The following is a 6,416-nucleotide window of genomic DNA, read 5'->3' on the forward strand; positions in this document are numbered from 1 at the left end:
AAATTCCATTTTTTCTTTACCTTAGACTGGATTTATTGTCTTTTAATTCCTGAAAACTTGCTGGATCTAGAATTCTAAGTTGACAGTTCTTTTCTTTCAGCACTTAAAAAATGTGCCACTTTCTTCTGGACTTGGTCCGTCCTTCCTTCCTTTCTTTCTTTATTTTTTTTTTTTCCTTTTCAGGAAGCATTTTATTGTTGCTCCAAATTTAGGAATTTTCACTGACAGAAAATCAACACTTTCAGAAAACCTCGTGCATACCTCTGCTCAGCTTCTGAATCTTGGTTTTCTCAGACACATCAGCATATTTCTCTCCAAGATGGACAATCATTCCACCCAAGACTAACAGATAAGTCTTAACTCCCAACTTAAATAGTTGGCCTTTCCTTAGGAAGCTCTTCAGGACTGTTTTTAAGTCAGTAAAAGTGGTTTCATCTAAAGGAGATGCAGCGGTCTCTGTGCACAATATTTCTCCTTGGTGGATGCTTATCATGGTCGAAAAGGCAGATGTGACTCCAGGGGTATTGTCCAAGTGACCATTCTCAGCAAGCAAATTGATCAGGTTGGATGTGAGAGGAGAGAACCTCTCTTTTGAGCTCAAGTCATTTAGCTTTTCACTTTCGCGGAATGCTTTACATAGGGACTCATCATGGAAGCAGCCATTTTGGGTTCCTTCAAGATTTGTGCTACTCTCAAGAATTCTTTTCCCACTTGTGACAGTTTATTCTGTTTAGATGTAGCAGAATAAAGAGCAGTATCATAGCAACCTTCGATACCATATACCTGAACATGCCGCCTCACAAGCTTGGAAAATGGTCTGACCACAGATGTACTAAAACATTGAACTGACTGAGACAGCCCAGACACTGCTGGGGCAGCCATCTTCTCTGGGCCTGGATTTGGTAATTTCTAATAAGAAAGGCACTGTCATTCAAATTTTCTTCCCCTATAGGTAATATACCATTTCTCTCTGTGCTTTTCCCACATTCTTAGTTTTCAAAAGTTTGATTATGATATGTCTGGGCATGGATTTTTTTTTTATTTACCCCATTTGGGGTTCACTAAGCTTCTTGAATCTAGGTTTATGCCCCTTTCCAGACTTGGGGAAATTTCAGGCATTATTTCTTTGAATATTTTCCAGCCCCATTCCTTTCCTCTTGGGACTCTGCTAACAGGAATGTTAGTTCTTGAGGCTCTGTTCATTTGTTGTTGTTTTTTTACTCCCCCCAGTCTATTTTCTGTCTTTTTTTCAAAAGTGTGTGATTTCTATTTATCTGTCTTCAAGTTCACAGATTCTTTCCTCCATTACCTCTTTTTTCTATCAACTGCACCCAGAATTTTAAAACTTTATTGATATTTCTCAGTTCTGCAGTTTCCACCTCACTCTTTTTATATGTTCTCTTTCTTTCTTGAGATGCTCCATTTTAAAAATTGTTTAAAGAGAGCTCCCAATTACTTAGTAGAGCATTTTTGTGATGACTGCTTTAAAATCCTTGTCAGAGAATTGCAACATTTGAATCATCTTGGTGTTAGCATCTGTTGATTGTTTTTTCTCAAGTTAGGATTTTTCCTGGTTCTTGGTATAACAAATGATTTTAAATATCATCGCCTAGGCATTTGGGAATTATGAGACTCTGGATTCTATTAAAAATTCTCCATTTTAGCAGGCAGTCATCTGTTTAGACTTAGCACACAGGTCCAATCTGCTTCATTTGTGTTACCTTGAGGCTAATCTGAAAACCTAGGTGATATTCCCTGCTGTAGCACTCAAAACTTTTGTCATGTTAATCATGAAGTTTTATATGTGGGTCACTTGGGGTCATTTCATATACAGGTTTAAAAAGTTCCTTCCTCCACTCCCTCCACTCTGAAATCCTCTTGATGACTCTCTGGTTGGGAAAGGAGGAATATGATCTGCCATTTCTGAGGGTAGATGGAAGTCCACCTCCCTGCTTGGCCTCTTGAACACCACCCTGGCTCAGGAATCAAAGGGCTTCCTGCTACCCACTGGGCAGGGAGCGGAAGCCAAGGTTCACCTCTCAGCCTGCACTGGCACCTGGGGCTGGGAGAAGCTGGAATTGGGTTGGCATTAATAAAAAGGGCTAGGCAGCACTTCTCTTTCCTTGTTCTTTGGCTAGAGAGACCAGGCTTTTCTTTTCTTTTTTTAAAAAATATTTTATTTATTCATTTGACAGACAGAGATCACAAGTAGGCAGAGAGGCAGGCAGAGAGAGAAGGGGAGGATGCAGGATCCCTGCTGAGCAGAGAGAGCCTGATGTGGGGCTCGATCCCAGGACCCTGAGATCATGACTTGAGCTGAAGGCAGAGGCTTAACCCACTGAGCCACCCAGGTGCCCCACAGAAACCAAGCTTTTCTTGGGACTTCAAAAAATCTGGACCTATTGATGTTTCTCAGCCAAAAACTTCTCCAGAACCCAACCCAGAACATACAGAAGACAAAAAGGAAATCCAGGAATACACTATCTTATCATTCCTCAAGGTCCAAAATCCCTAGCCAGTCTTCTCTGTTTTTTTCCACTATTCAGAGGCTTCCTGTGTTTGTTTGTTGTATTATAACCAGGGTGTTTAGTTGTCTGTATGAGAGAAATAGGACAAAATGAGGCTACTCTGTCTTGTCTGACTCATCACCTCCAGAAGGCTCTCTGGTACCAGGCAGAGCTGACACCATTTAAGTGAGAGGAACCATACTCTGGTTTGTCTTTGCCTTGGATGTAGGCATTTTTCTCCGCCTTTTCCGGTGTCAGGGGACTGCTTCCCAACTTGAGATGACTCCTCTTCAAAGTTCAAGGCCACTGGGAATCTTCGAGCCGTCATGGAATTTTGTGGATTCCACAATCATAGCTGAAAACGTCAGCCTGAAGAGGTATCCTGGCTTGCCTGTGTGTGCACAGCCTGCTCCTTGCTGTGTTGGGGAAGATCAAGAGTCAAGGATCAACCATAGTATCCTCACTGCAGGGCTTCTGTCCCCTGAACTTCACAGCTGTGCCATGGAATTGTCCCGCCTTCAGTATCTGGAGACTGCAAAAGCCAACAAGTAGGAAAAGAGATCAGTCCCAGAGCTGCCATTTCAACCCTGTGAGCAGTTGCTAACTTAAAACAAACTCCCCAAATCATTACAAATGCAGGTGCCTGAGGATTTTCTTTATCTCTACCTTTGTCCCATGGCAGAAAAATCACACTTAAGGGGTGAAGGATATCTTTTGAAAAGAAAAGTGTCATTTGAGCCTCCAATAATCATATTTTCTCAGAGGAAACTATTGCTAAACAGCAATCCTATTGCAATAGGCAATCTTTTATCATCTCAACTTTTGTGTGTGTGTGTGTGTGTGTGTGTGTGTGTGTGTTGAATCTAGAAGTAATTTCCTCAAACCTTCCACCTCAGATATCCAAAAATATGCCAGATTTAAATCCTATAATTCATAGATCTCAGAAGCACTTGCCACCAGGCTAACCTATCAGGAAACTGCACGTTTTCACTGAGTCAATGTCTGCAGCACCCCAGCGACACTCTCCTTGGTGGATGGGACTCAAGAACGGGCTCCCTGGGTTTGCTTCCTCAGAAGCACACCTCTTTCATTTCTGGCCTTTATGGAAATTCATTTTCTTTTACTCTGTCTGTTCCTCAGCAACTCCCCAAAGTAACTATTACCTGAATACTAGTGATTACTCAGGAGGCCTCAGCTTATGGTTAAATTATATGGGATTGCACAGGATCTATAGGTTCTACACTCTCTCTCTCTCTAGAAAAGTTAGGTCATTACCATCAGGTGGAAGTAGAAAATGTGTTATTCTTTGCAGCAGAATAAAATCAAGATTGGAATCCTTTCTAAAATTACCATTCAAGTCCAGGACAACCTCAGCCTCTAGCCACCCCCTTGTCTCTCCTTCATCCCTGGAATTTTCCTTTTGCCTCTGAGTGTAAGGGGGGTGGTGGGCCTTCAAAGAAAAAGTTCTTCATTTTGGTGGAAATGTTCTCATTGCTTCTTGATCCCACTCATTAGTTTGGCTCACCCTCTCACTCCTCTTTAGATAGAGATGAAATTCAAAAGAGATGAAGAAAAGGAATTAATAATAAATCAAGTCAAATTGCTGATAGTTGAGAAATCGCCCTTCTCATGTTGAGAGCAAAAATGGTTCCCTAACTTTTCTTTGTGGGCAAAGCCTCTCATAAGTAACTTGGAATTCCTTTTTACAATTAATATAAAACTGCAGAGTGTCCATCAACAGAAAAGTGAATTCCAGCACCAGGCTAGTGATACGGATAATTTGCCTTTGTAATGTCATAGAGCATGTAATCTGATGGCCATGGGTAAGCCTGGGCAGCCAGACCCTGGGAAATGTCCTGATTTTTGACTGTGGTCTTTAAGGATTGTCTCCTGGGCCACTGAGGCATGACAAGGAACCTCTTAACAACCTAAGACCTCGATCAGAGAAGGACCTTCTCTTCTGTCCCAGTCAGTACCACAGCAGAAGAAGCAAGCACAGAATGTGGCTGGCAGAACCACACCCCCACCAGCAGGCAGAACACTCAAGGGGAATGTGTGGACCCTTGGATGTGGACACCAGGGCCGCCAGGGACCTCAGGCTAAGCTGGGAGCCAGGGCCCAACAACACCAAGGATAAGAAGCTGCAGGCTGAAAGAGACTGTCCAGCTAGCAAGGTGCACACACACGTGCCACCTCAAAGGGAAACCACTTGGGAAGAGCCTGCAATGTGGCAGGAATGAGTGAATAACTGTGACAGCCCCGTGAGAATAGTGATATACAAACCAGAGCTCCACGGCATGGCTCAAAGCCACCCTAGGTCTCTCAGAGTGATGAAAATCACCATGTGAACTGTGCAGAGCAGAAGCTGCCCCTGGAACCAATGACAAGAAAAGCAGATTTTGCCTGGAACAGCAGATAGTTCTGTGAAGGGCTTATTGGGGGATAGGGGGCTCAGCTCAGACTTTGGGGACAAGTGCAAGCAATGCCATGCCCCCAAGGTGAGGGGAGAGGCATGAGCCCCAGTAAACATCTGCCCTGGTGCCCTCACCATAGACAGTCTTGAGACAGGTGTCCCATCTATCTACCCCAATGCTGGACTGTTTAGCAAGATTGCTTCCCCAGGCACTCGGAAGAGGCTTGGGCACATGTCTGAGCACCTGAATGGCACCTGTACCACCTTCCCTCTCACCTGCTCTGTTTATGTACCAGCCCTGCCTATACTCATCAATTTTCACCTCCTGGCCCTGCCTACTCCCAACTTCCCTGGGGGTCCCCCATCTCCCTCTGGCATGGGTCCACCTTGGCAACCCACACCCTCTGTGTCCCATGATTGGCTTTAGGAGTGGCAGTAGAAATGGGCAGGGCCCACAGTTGAGCTCTAAATTTGGGAGTGTCACCAGAGGAGCACAGGAAAGGGGACGAGGAAATGTAGGACCTTCTGTTCCTTGGGTAACACAACTTCCCTGACAAGAACCCACAGGCCTCAGACTGGTTCTGACAGTTCCATCCACAGGGATCTGGTTTGAGGCCTGGGATGCTTTAGAATAGGACATGGAGGAGGGATGATGGATGCAGAGACAGGAGAGCCCCAGACGGCAGGAAGAACACAATCTGGGTGCTATCAACCTGGGGAAGATGGAGAAACCCTGAGCACCCTTAGGAACGATCAGCAGGAGGGAGTCAGGCCAGCAGTCAGGCTGCCCCAGAGCATGGAGGAGGACGGTTGGTTGGTTCAATGAGTACGGGATGAAAGGACAGGAAACTGCCAAACTTCAGGTGCCTTGAAGGCCAACTCCTCCACCAGCCTCACAGGGCATGGAGGCAAATACCCTCAAGAAATTTGTCCATCCCTAGGTGGCTTCCTTCCCAGGGGTACTCTGATCTCTACGAGCACAGGAAACTGGTATGAGTTCCAGTCTTAATACTTCGTGGATAATCCTGAACGATGATCTCCAATGATGTCAGCATTTTAAATGCTTCTCATTGACCCCCAGTCCTCAGGATGAAACTCCATACATGAATAGATCACAGACCTAGACTGGACTTGTTGAAATGTAGAGGATTTTATTCCACAATTTTTGGATATCCATAAAGATTCCTTTACTTTCTTTCTGAATGTCTCTTTTCTTTTTTTTTTTTTTATAAAGATTTTTATTTATTTATATGATAGACAGACAGAGATCACAAGTAGACAGAGAGGCAGGCAGAGAGAGAGGGGGAAGCAGGCTCCCCGCTGAGCAGAGAGCCCGATGTGGGGCTCGATCCCAGGACCCTGAGATCATGACCCGAGCCGAAGGCAGAGGCTTAAACCACTGAGCCACCCAGGCGCCCCACTGAATGTCTCTTTTCGTTGCAGATTTCATATCAAGCAATTGGCTTCTGATGACCTTTCCTTCACTTTCTATTCTT

General features: G+C 44.6%; 1 pseudogene; it reads right to left on the reverse strand.

The window, feature by feature from the left end:
• Positions 1-241: 241 nt before the first annotated feature.
• On the reverse strand, positions 242-882 carry LOC131835207 (ATP synthase subunit O, mitochondrial-like; annotated as a pseudogene).
• Positions 883-6,416: the final 5,534 nt, after the last annotated feature.

This window comes from Mustela lutreola, chromosome 7, assembly GCF_030435805.1.
Source record: "Mustela lutreola isolate mMusLut2 chromosome 7, mMusLut2.pri, whole genome shotgun sequence".
Classification (NCBI taxonomy): domain Eukaryota; kingdom Metazoa; phylum Chordata; class Mammalia; order Carnivora; family Mustelidae; genus Mustela; species Mustela lutreola.